Genomic DNA, 13,098 nt, shown 5'->3' on the forward strand with positions numbered 1-13,098 from the left:
ATCCTAAAATCAAAATTGAAACTCTTTGCAAGATACAGTTTTTACATTTTTGTGGCAATTTGATTCGTTGCAACGTAGTTAAAAGGTCGTTATAAGGCAAACGAACAACCTTCTTTGAATGAATCCAGTATGCCACTATTTTTGATACATAAGGTATCTGATATCTCTGTTTTAAGCCACGGAAACCGACAATTTCTTTTTCCAAATCATAAGGAAACATACATAAGCGAACATTTGATCCCGAGTAATATTAAGGTTTTTGGAAGTCTGTTCGTCTCTAGTAAACATATAGATATAAAACTTTAAAAGTATTCACTAATCATGTTCTAAAAACTGTCTTATTTAAAAACACAGAAGAAGCAGTTTTAGTTACATTGTTTGAAATGTTTGTAAATACATCACTCATCTTCGACACTTCAAATTATGTTATCAAATCAAGACGAGATAATGATGTTGATACTTAACAATATATATGTGCATGGATAACCTTAATACCAAATCGTGCAACAGTAATGTTGCAAATTGATATCATTTATGAATAACAAAATGTTTGATTATGATCACAATGGTTTGTAATACTAAGGCTTTTCTACCTCAGGAGTATATTACATTCGCTGTATTTGGCAAAACGTTTAGGAATTTTGGTCCTCAATGCTTTTCAACTTCGTACTTTATTTGGCCTTTTTAACTTTTTGGGATTCGAGCGTCACCGGTTTTTTATAGACGAAACGCGCGTCTGGCGTAAATAATAAATTTAATCCTGGTATCTATGATAAGATTATTTATTGTATTTACTTCATCAGTCTACAATCTCTATCATTGTTTCTATTGGCTTCTTTGGTATTTAAGCATTTTATCTAAGAGAAATCTTACACCAAATAAGGGATATACAAACTACTTTATTATTCAGTATCACGTTTTTTTTTAGGTATGCAGTGAATTATAATATGATCCTCAATAAGATTTAAGAAACAACACTAAGATACAATACATTATTCAATGTTATTTCAAAACTCATGTTAGACAAACACTTATCTTTTAAATACTAAAAAGCAATTACGGGTTTGTTTTTGATACTGTATTAAATAAAAAAGAAGATGTGGTATGATTAAAAATGAGACAACTCTCCATAAAAGACCAAATGACACAGCAAATAACAGCTATAGGTCATCGTAAGGCATGAATAGTGAAGGGAATTGTAGTCACGACATAAGGAACATATCCGATATTATCATCAAGGAAATCATGATAGCGAACACAAGCCCGGGAATAACGTATCAATTGGGAGATATATACTCCGTATGCAGGCGCTGCTAGAATGCTACTACATATAAATGGAAAGTTCACAATTGGGAAGCTGAAATCATCTCTTTAGTTTTTAACCGACCCTCAATGTCAATTTCTAGATGTAAGTCAAGATATGAGGCAGACTTGGCTGTTTCTGTAGTATCCTTTATCTTTAGTTAGATGGGATAGATTCGTTCAACATAGTCACCAATCAAAATAATACCAACTCTTTTAATTTGTCTTTTAGTTTGGAATGGGGAATACTTGTGTAAAGTGTAGAAAAGTCAAACGTTGTAATACTATTGCAAGATTAGCGAGTCTTAGATTGTATGTACTCTAAAAGATCTTTGGAATTGTTTAGTATCCACATCTGATTCACGCCACCTCTAGAATAGGCAGTTTCACAAAAACTTTGGAGTCTGGCTTTGATTGCCAATAAAATAGATGTTAATAATTTAGAAAGAGGTTTGGTGGAGCACTTGGATTACCCAGCAATATACCGTTGTTTGTAAAGACACTTATGTAGTTTAGATATACAGTGATGGAAGATCAAGTTCTTCATCTTTGGTTGAAATTCCAAAGGAACATAGAACAGACCTATGATTATCAAGGATTTCTTCTTTGATAAGTGTCGTAAGGGTATATTTTGCGTTTCCAAGTGAATTGCCCAAACTTATTCATTTATCAAGCAGTTTATGTAATATTTACACACAAACACGATGCTGTTTGGGGCTGTATCTGCGGGGACGACAACATATTTGTCATAGAGGTAGGACAAGTGTTTTGCAACATTTGAGTCTTTAAAAATTGACGTAGCGTGGGTATTGATAGACCCATTTAATTTCTTCATTCGAACCTCACAGCCTCAATACATTCGGAAAGAGTACCTACGTCATCTTTCTCGCGTTTAGCCTATTGCCTGGCATAGTTCTCGACTGAATCCATCAGTAATTTGAAGTTGTATTTCGAATTGATGGATTTAGGCTCACGATATTTCGGACCTTTCGATAACGAATTTCGCAGGTAAGTGGTCTCCGGTAATAACGTGGCCAGCCGGATTATATGTGAATTTGGAACTAGCACAGGTGCAATCAGGATGTTTAGACTTGAAGTCGACAATGTTGAGATCCTGCAAAACGTGTTTGTAATTGCAAATTTTAGTTGCAATTGGTTTGGGTTAGATGTAAGAAATTATTGGTACAGACTGATCATTAAAATAAGGAGAGATTTTCGACTGAACTAACTTATGATGAATGATATTGCCGAAGTTGACGCCATCGAGACCTTTGTTGGCAAAGGACGGTTTAAGAAAATATATTTTCTCTTTTTCATCTGTTCCTATGCGAACTGGTTTGAAAAGTCAGTGAACTGCAATATCCAAAATGATAACTGTAAGTTTGTATTGGTTTGAATGAGGGTTTGTACCAGTGGTTTTCAAACATAAATTGAACAGAGAATGACGTTTTGAAAGGGGTAATGAATTAAGTTTTGTTGGAATGTGATGAATACCTAACGGCTTTTGTATAAATGGCAGCAAGTCATTAATAGAGACATCATGCAAAGTAGGTGATGTATTATGACGATGACAATGACTGTGTCTACGTCCAGGACATAACATTCATCGAGATACAGGAAATTTATTTCTATTCCGTTATATTTGGAATTTCCCTATTCTATTTCTATCTTTAGACTTGTGGTACAAGTTTGGCTAGTATGTAAATCAGAAGTGGTCTGATGTTACTGTTGTTTTCTGCACGAATATTTCGAGGGCGGTAGTACGGGTGGGGTTTTATAGGCATATATAAGTCCTGATTACGTTTGATAATAATCGATGTGCTCGAGTAACTTTGATAGACGAAGTTAACGTTAAGCTCTGCATAATATATTACAGTTATGTTTGTATTGATATGTATTTAGAGGACATTGTGAATGTATATAGATGGAATTGTGGTATATTTTTGTAATTTGAAAAATGTTTACAAGATATTAAATGTTGTTTCGCTGAGAAAATAAGAAAGTTACTGCGAGCAAACAAACCTAAATTATGACTTGTCTCTCATTTAGCCATGTATTTAGTATAGAAATGTTTTAAATTCGGACGAATTCATGAGGGAGAATTTAAGGACTAGATAGAATACCTCTACCATCAAGTTTGTCATTGCAACCATATATTGTCGCATAACAGTACAACATAAAAACGAACTATAAAATACACTATAGATCTAATGAGCTATAGTGCCTGTCAGAGCACCATTCGCCGTTGGCACAAAACATTTAAAAAGCACTGTTTATTAAATTTTTTTAACAACGGCGATTTTTTTCAAAAGAATAACAACGAAGTATTTATGTACTTTATTGCTAACCATCATATATTCGAATAGTTTATATATACACGTATTTAAAAAATACAAAGTATGTAATGGTACTATGACAGGTACTGTAGCCCATTAAACATATATTGTAAATATATTATACTGTATGGGTCAGTAATCCAAAGAAACAAACACTGTTCTGATAACACAGATATCTTCATAAGATAGTGCAAATATGAGCAGCGTTTACATATATTAAATTCATAAATACAACTGCTGCATCAATTTGACTTCAAAATGCAGGAATACACTCGTACTATTGAATTAGTCAGCGGTCTTCATACATTTAAGTGTAACACGGGATACTTAAAATCTTAAACCTGGTAATTCTTCAACTGGTTTCTGTGGGTACTTTAAATTACTAATAGTAAGATAAAATCATTCAAAAAAACATACATACATACATAAAATAAACTTGTTTTGTATATATCGTACCAGCTGTATCGATCCAGTGTAAGCTAATGAAAATAAGACTGGATAAATTTCATTCATTTGTAGAATTTTTCATAATTCACCTTCACCAAGGAACGCTGAAAAGAAATATTAAGAAGCCAGTGAAACATACTAAGTAGCGTTGTGTTCTCTGTTTCAACTATACCACAAATTGATTTTTCTGTCAGAATGAAAAAAATATAATGGCATGTATTTAACAATTTGTGATTGGTTAGTTTAGCAAACACAGCCTACCAATTAATATATTGCCTCAGGTGCAATATAAATATTATATTAATTTAGTTCTAATTTAATGTGACGAAGCACTGACTACTTGGCTAGTGATATCTGGTTAAAATACCTGTAAACCTGCAACTTTTAAATATAGTAAAGCTCAGTGTAAGTTGATAAAAACAAACATTTTGCCTGGCTTTGCTATTCTTGCCTTTTCTGGTTTAAAAGCTTTTCTTTTAGTTTTGGATTTTTAATTATTTTGGCCTCGAACATCGCGTAAGAGATATTTATTGTCGAAATGCACATTTAGGGTTGAGCAATTGGTAGCGTTAATTTTAATTTAAAGTTTGTGTATTTGAAACTTTTTTTCACATACATCAGGAATGTTTATGAAAAAAAAACATTTAAAAGCTAGGTATTATAAATATAGATCAAAGTTATGAGGTATGAAAGTATGTAAACAGATCCAAACAGAAAACACAGATTCATCTAAGGCTAACTTTGCCTCAGGAAGTTTGAATGTAGCCTTTTATGAATGTTTTAATTTATCAACAATTCATTGTAGTAAATCATGTCATCCGACAGAGGATGCAGCATTTCTTAAATTTATATAAGGTTATCCTCAAAGTTAAGAAGCAGAATAAACTCATCCGCATTGAAAACAAGTATTCCGTAAGCTTACAAACCGTCTTGCGCACGATTCCATAAACGAGAAAAGCATCAGTTCGGCAAATAAAAATGAGCTATCAGGAGTTTTAAGGAGAGGAAACTATCTGATCCTTATAAAACGACTGCAGCTGCAGCTACAGCTCTTATTGTTTCAGATTCAATCAACAACATCACGAAAGACTAAAAAAGTATCAACAGTAACCCTCCATTTGGACCAACGGATAGCGAAAACCTTACCTGATGGCATCTGTTACAACTGGGACAACATCCCTAATGCGCCTTGAAATGAGGAACTCAAAAGTCACGTGTAAAGAAAAAATCTCTGTGTAGTGATATTGGACATGTTTCTATTTTTAGCAAATGACTGAACTTAATTATTTGTGGTGATTAGGAAAGTAGAGGAACATAGAATACATGTGTAAAAACTATGGAGCTATTGAATGTATTCAAAGTATTAAATTTTCAAAGAACTTATTGTGTTAAAAAGGGGATATTTTACCACAAGGAGCCGCATCACAACAGGATGTTCGGGGTTTGCTAATTTACGGAAAAAGTAATCTCACTTCGTACCCCGAAAATTTAACCACATATGTGAAAATGTCACAGCTTCGAAACAAGCAATCATACATATCGAAGTTAACGATATGGACTGAGCTACAGGAAAAAACGTTACCATTACCGCCTATGTAAAAACAATTAAAGATTTTGACCCAACTGCACCAAGCTTGGTCACAGTCGAACTTAGTATCACCTCTTCAGTGGTTCTTGGTTTTCGTTTTAGGAAACTCCTACATGTGTGACATTTAAGAATAACAAATCTGAAAATAACCATTCAAGATAGGAAGTAAAATCACAAAAATACTAAAATTAGAGGAAAATCAATAAGGAAAGTCCATAATCACATGGCAAAATCAAATAACAAAACGCATCAAAAACGAATGGACAAGAACTGTCATATTCCTGACTTGGTACAGGCATTTTCAAATGAAGAAAATGGTGGATTAAACCTGGTTCTATAGCGCTAACCCTCTCACTTTAATAACAGTCTCATCAAATTCCGTTATATTTACATGATGCGTTAAATAAACAGTCACAATTAATAAAAAAGTCAAAATATGGGTACATCATATGTAGGTGGAAGGTGATGCACTTTGAGAATAACATAATTTCGCATGTGTTATTAACATTCTATTTAAACCGTTTAATATCAATCAGCTAAGTGTTATTGTTCAAAGTTAAGGCAAAACATTTTGATATTAGGTTTAAGTAAAATGAAAATAAAATGACAACGCCATTGCTTAAACAGAAAATACAAACAGACAAATATTAACACACATTTAAGACAACTAAGCAAAATAAAAACTGGGGGTGACATCAGGTGCTACGGAAGGGTAAGCAAATACTTCTCACGATGCCACGATGTTGTAATTAATTAACTCACATTTACGCTAAAATTAAGCAACACAAGAGTTATAGAGAACATTTTTGGTTGTTTATTCTTTTCATCACGTGCTTGTGTTTTCTGATACTAATTATGTATCTGCTTGCTAGGTTGCTTAGCTCACGTGGATATCTAGCCACATAATGGGAGAGCTGTTGGAATGTCTTTTTCCTGTGACATTATCAGAAAAGCGTTCAACTTTATATTAGTAGTAACGTGTGGGCCAGACGGGACGACGTAATTACAGAAGAAATTAAGAAAACCGCTTTCGTAGACCTATAAAATTAAAAGTTTGATTTACAAACATTTGAATAAACATTATCAAAATCTAAAATTTACAATCTATACATTATATCCGATCCTGATTTCTTTGATAGAGGATTGCTGCTCACTAGGAAGCTATTAAACCAAGAATTTCAATGGGTGAATAAAAAATATCTCTTCGTAAATTTTACGGACGCCATCATGAGTTTGTTTACCGTTATGGAATAACCGTTTCACAGATGATATCGGATATGTTCCTTATGTCGACGTCACTACAATCCACTTTCCCTTTCACCATGAATATGACCTACACAATTATACTATTTTCCGGGTGTTTTATAGAACGAGCAACACGACGGATGCCACATGTGAAGCAGTATCTGCTATCCCTCTGGAGCATCTGGAATCAATCCAAGTTTTTTTGTGTTTTTTGTGTTGCTTAGTCTAAAGTTTTCTATTTTGTGTCTTGTGTACTCTTATTTGTCAGTTTGGACTTTTATTGTTTATCCATGGCGTTGTTAGTTCATTTTCGATCTATGAGTATCTTTTGCCTTTCTTTTGCACACTTGCTAATCTGTTATCTATAATAAAAAAAAATGGTAGGCAGCAAATGCAAGTATAATGCAAACTTGTTCAAACTAGGACCAAACGTTGCCCATCTTCGTTTCTCAAGCTAACACTATTGTTCTTTCGGAAAGTGCTGTGTGAGATGCTATGTGAGAGACCTATTGTGTGGCTTAAACTTGTTCAGATTTTTTTTCATGTGACAAAATGTTCATCCAGAGTCTGAACGCAATACTTTGACATATTTTTCATTTCCCCCTCCCCCATTATAAATGCAATCTCAATTACATGGTAGTTTGAACGGACGATCTAAAGAAGGGGTCAGTACGTAGTTTCTCTACTTACGGGATTTCTTTCAACCAGCCCAACTTAAAAAACTGTTAACTAACTCTGGTGTGTAATTTTTTGGTGTTGGATTATGTTGGTTTATGTAATTATGTATTCGTTTTTCCCTGTATTTAGTTTATATTTAACATTTATATCTATTATACAGCCATTTTATAAAATTTACTGTTTGCATTCTATATGATAAGTATGTTCTAATCCAAAGCAGAAAACCCTAGCCGTATTGGGGACAACGTTTTTGAACTTTTGGTCCTCAGTACCGTTGAACTTTGTACTTGTTTTGGCTTTCGAATTCTTTTATCTGGGCGTCACTAGTTCGTCTTGTGTGGACGAAACGTAGTTCTGTCGTATTATATTGTGTAAATATTAAACCTAGTGCCTTCTGTTAGCTATTATTCGTGTCTTTATTTGTCCAATATGTTCTCCTATTTGTTTGTATTGTAGTCCTGTAATGTAATGTTGTCATTTTAATGTATATTTAACATTGTCATTAACATGATTAAAGCGGGAGATTTGGCATGCCACAACACCAGGTTCAACTCACCATTTTTTTCTTTAAAAATGTCCTTTACCATATTAGAAATATGGCCATTGTTAAATTATAGTTCGTTTATGTGTGTGTTTCATTTTAACGTTGTATTTTTGTTGTGTCGTTTGTTTCCTCTTATATTTGAGTTTGAATTTAACTGTGCCATTAAAGTGCGAGGTTTGGCATGCCACAAAACCAGGTTCTACCCACCATTTTTAATCCCCTTTAAAAATGTCCTTTACCAAGTCAGGAAGATGGCCATTGTTATATTATTGTTCGTTTCTGTGTGTGTTGCATTTTAATGATGTGTCGTTTGTTTTCTCTTATTTTTGAGCTATTAAGATAAGACGTGGCACGGTACTTGTTTATCCCAAATTCATGAATTTGGTTTAGATGTTATATGTGTTATTCCCCATGGGAAAAAAAATAAAAACACAAAAATACCGAACTCCGAGGAAAATTCAAAAAGGAAAATCAAAAATCAAAAGGCAAAATCAAAAGTCCAAACACATCAAACGAATGGATAACAACTGTCATATTCCTGACTTGGTACAGGCATTTTCTAATGTAGAAAATGGTGGGATTTTGTCTGATGCTTGGTCCTTTTCTGTGTGTGTTGCGTTTCGGTGTTGTTGTTCTCCTCTTATATTTAATGCGTTTCCCTCGGTTTTAGTTTGTTACCCCGATTTTGTTTTTTGTCCATGGATTTATGAGTTTTGAACAGCGGTATACTACTGTTGCCTTTATAAGACGTTTCACGATACTTTTCTATCCCAAATTCATATATTTAGTTTTGATGTTATATATGTTATTCTCATTGAATTTTGTCTAATGCTTTGTTCGTTTCTGTGTGTGTGTTACAATATATTGTTGTGTCGATGTTTCCCTTTTAAGTTTAATGCGTTTCCCTCAGTTTTAGTTTGTAACGTGGGTTTGTTACTGGTTTTCTATTGATTTATGAGTTTCGTACAGCTGTATACTACTGTTGGCCTTTTATGCACATATACACCTTTATTTTAAATGCATCTGTCATTTTACTAAAAATTCAGCGTTCAATTTCCTTTAAAAGCGTATTTAAATCATGTTGATTCACAGGTTTAATGGTGGCCGTAACAAGTACAACATCGAGCGTCTATCACTTATTTTAATTTCGTCTTCAACGTCTTTTATCGCTAATTTATGAAGATTGAATCGTTTCACCCGATGTAACTTGATCCAATAACTTCTCTTAACAAGAGTGTTTTAGCTCCTTCTTGGTAAAACAAACCACCTTCAGGTCACATTTTTAAAATGTTTTCCCCAACACGCTCGACCCTCACCTATTCGACGTAATTTCTTTTTTTACCTGCATCTTTCCACCAACAGCAGCATTTCCATTATCCTGATTTGATGTTTTTTTCTATTTCTATAGCAGAAATGTCATCTAAGTTTGACCACGCAGTTATTCTTCGTCAATTGTATTTGAATTCATACTAATTTGATTAATAGTCCTACTTTCCATTTAGGATTTTAAATTCTTATTGTATTGTAATAAATCGAAATTGATTCTATGTAACTGGTATAAACATCTCCTTTTCAATTGTTTCTAAAATGTTTTAAAAAGTCTTAATTGTGTTTAAAGTTCAAAAACACATTTTCTTGTACACACAACATAATGTTTAGATTGTTTTGATTTCGTCACTGGCACGCACTCGTTTCAAGTAGATTAACACGTTTTTTGAATGACAGTGTTTACGCTCGAGTATGCCTCCTTCAATATCGGCATATATATCGAAATAAATCAGCTTCGAATTTGGATTTGAAATTGTCACACCATCAATATTGCAACCATAACACTTTCTATGAACAGTCTATGAAAAGATCTGCAAAAAAAATTCATTATTTATTTATAAAAAAAAACCATCATCTGGCAGTGTTTTAAAAAACGACGCGTTGGTGTTTTCTGTATTTTAATATTCGCACGTATGAAAGATTTGCAATACTTTTGTAAAAGAGCAATACTATCATTATAAATTGTCGTTTTGTTTAAAATTCACCATGTAACTTATTCAAATGGTGTTCGCTCAACATTGCTGTTGAAGTATGGAGAGAAGATGCTGAGTTTCTACTACTAAAAAGATGGTGATGTAGAATCGTTTTTTTTTTCACTATTGACGAAATAATCAAATTGAAGATTATTGTTTTAACATGTTAAATATTTTCATGTTTTATAATATTATTCATTCAAATACATGAAGCTAGAAACACAACTAAAATGTATATATGTGGTTTAGGCAAGGTTATACTTTTGGTCCTCTGCGCTCTTCAATTTGTACTATTTCGAAGTTTGTTAATTTGAGCGTCACCGGTTAGTCTTTTGTGGACGAGGCGCGTGTCTGGCGTGTTAAATTTTAAATCTTGTACCTTTTGTTAGCTATTATTTGTGTGTTTCTCTGTCCTATATGTTCTTCCATTTATCTGTATTGAAGTCCTGTCATACATTGTAGTCATTTTAATGTTATATTTAACATTGCAACAAAATCAGGTTCAACCCACCATTTTTTTCTTTAAATGTCCTCTACCAAGTCAGGAAAATGGCCATCGTTATATTATAGTTCGTGTCTGTGTGTGTTACATTTTAATGTTTTATGTTGTGTCGTAGAGCTCCTTTTATATTTGATGCGTTTCCCTCAGTTTTAACTCGTTACTCGTTTTTTTTTTTTTTCTCAATCGATTTATGAATTTCGAACATCGGTATACTACTGTTACCTTTATTTGTATTGGACATTTAAACATAAATGACTTAATAAATCAAAAATGAAATGTGTACAGTAATTAGTGCATGCATGACATCTTCATATAAGAATATTTACAATGAACTCCTCCACTAATTTCCATTTACAAAAATAACTTCTAAGCACATGAAACATATATTATGGTTAATTTCTGTAACTTTGTTATACAGATACTGAATCATTCGAAAGCAAAGAAAAATATTTATTTCACCATGACTCCTTATAGCTAAAAAATGTAGATTTATAAAGTGACTACTATAAAAGCATTAAGTTTAAAGATATTTATATTGTTTGTCTAATGTTGCAAAACATTGCACACTTGCACAGATTGAAAAGATTACGTTATATTTGACACCGCCGTATTGTTAAAATAAAGTTATCATTAAAAGACTGCATAGGTTGATTAAATCTACAACTGTCTATCATATTCTAAAATATGTTATAAAAATAAAATGTGTAAGGGAATATATTTCGGTCATCTATTGAATACATGTAAAAGTAGATAAGTACGACACTTATCCATGTAATCCTTGTGATGCACGTATTAAGTGTTATGATAATATTTAAATAGACAAAACTATAGGTAAAGATAACAGAATCAATGGTTCGATGAATTTGCGAAAGTAAATAGGCGTAAGTAATGGTATCTCAAGGACTACAAAATACTTGAGCTTCACCGAGCTTGACAAAATCACAAGTCAAAAGAGCAGTCATGGTGTTCTAAGTTCAACTGATTGAAAGTCATAATATTTAACGCTAAAAACCCAATCGCCAAGATATTGGACTTTATTTCTTACTGAATTAGTTCAAACCACAATTATTTCTATTGATATTAGGTTAAAAGATAATATTCTTTGACTTTGAACTATGCGTTATTAAATATCAAATCTTTCGTCTCAATGAACAGAACTTCTGCTACAAGAAAAGGAGTTGTAAATACAAAATTCTTGTTTTAGGTCATGAACAATCTTATGTTGTGATAAATCACATTAATTTCAAAAACTTAATATATCGACGATTTCATCTGAATTCTGGACGTTTTGATCGACACCAGTACCTCCGTTTGAAGGACTTGAACAAAGAAGGAACTGTCTATTTTATGAGTCAAGGCAAATGTATTTTGATTGGTTTTTTTTGTAAACTCTATAGGCTTCCCCAAACACTCCCCAGTACTTTGTAATGATAATAGAACTTATTGTATATAAGATATGATATTAATGATTTCATTGGCGTCCGTTTTTATTTATCTTAATTTGTTAGTATTATAATGCAAATATGTCTTCTAATGCTGACACCCTTTTGCGAACGCCTTTGTTGTTCTCAATCTATTATCATCACGTTCTCTCCATTCGTAAACGTTTAAAACACATCGAAATGTCTCACTCGAAAAACTGAAATTTGTTTGCAGCAACTGTTTGACTGTATACAAACATTTAGATTATCAAACATATCCACCTGCCACTTTAATATCCAACTAAGATATTTTAAATTTATACATCTTGAATACTAAAAATATTTGAATGCTACTGCTGTGCCATTTTTCTTTAAATTCAGCTTCACGCTGCGTGAATGACGTTGATGAATTGATATACTTTGATAGTTGAGGTGATGTGAAGAAAGAATTATATCATAGCTTTGAGTGTTGGATAAACATTAAACATTTTGTTTTGTTCATATAGTGACGATAAGAAATTAAAAAGTTTTAGAAAAACTTTAAACATTTGTGTCATATTCAAAGAAGTTAGGCAAAACAGTTAAATAATATCGATCATTTCTTAGTATTGTAAACGTAAAATATAAGGTTTAGCAAGGCATCTGGGAAGACGTAGATCTCTAAGGGGGTTGATCAAGGAGACATTAAATGGACATAGAAATTACCCCATCTGGCAGATAAATCTTCACTACAATCTCCATGTTGAAAGGTATAGAATTATTCAGTGTTCCGTTGTTACCGAGAGGAATTCCCTCCACTTGTGGTAATAGTGACATCTCATTAGCTCTTGTGTTGTTTGTATCACTGGAACTGGAAAAAACATTTTCATTTGCGGCCTTTTAAAATCCACAAATTACTCATGATTTTATTTATGCACTTGTTGCATTTGAGAATAGATATTTTGTATTAATTGAGTTGTGTGTTAATTTTCAACGCAAGTGGTCTGTTTATGTATCACAAATAAAACAGATGAT

This window comes from Mytilus trossulus, chromosome 8 (genome assembly GCF_036588685.1).
Source record: "Mytilus trossulus isolate FHL-02 chromosome 8, PNRI_Mtr1.1.1.hap1, whole genome shotgun sequence".
NCBI classification, from domain to species: Eukaryota; Metazoa; Mollusca; class Bivalvia; order Mytilida; family Mytilidae; genus Mytilus; species Mytilus trossulus.